Genomic DNA, 565 nt, shown 5'->3' with positions numbered 1-565 from the left:
TGTCAGAACTAAAAAAAATATTAAAATATAAGATAAAAAATCATCTACATCCTAAGAAAAAACCATACAAAACATAGGAAAAAGAATCATCCAAAACTAATAAAAAGAATCATCCGAAATTTTGGAAAAAGAAACATAAAAAACTAGTTAAAAGAATCATTCAAAACCAAATAGGAGAGGAGAAGAAGAAGAGCCGTAGGGTGACCGGCGACGACATCTTAGAAGGTGTTGCGTGTACGATGGGAGACTCGTTATGGCGTGTTGCGAGGAGGAAGCTAGGGAGGCTGGGCATCGCGAGTGGAAGAGTCGCCATGGATCAAAATAGTTGATCAATGGGGGGACCGGCGGTGGCTGCGTCGCAACGGGACGGTGGGCGATGGCGTCGACAAAAAAAGGACAGCAACAGAACGCGTGGAAGAGACCGCGCAGCGCGACGAAAGACGCAACGATAGTCGGTGAGCGGCGGCGTCAAAAATATGTAGAGACAGCGGAATTGAGGAGGGAGAGATTTGACTATTTTCAAATGAATGAAAAGGAATTAATTTTTTATGGATTATTTTTATTG

This window comes from Arachis ipaensis, chromosome B09 (assembly GCF_000816755.2).
Source record: "Arachis ipaensis cultivar K30076 chromosome B09, Araip1.1, whole genome shotgun sequence".
Classification (NCBI taxonomy): domain Eukaryota; kingdom Viridiplantae; phylum Streptophyta; class Magnoliopsida; order Fabales; family Fabaceae; genus Arachis; species Arachis ipaensis.
This window is presented reverse-complemented; position numbering follows the sequence as displayed.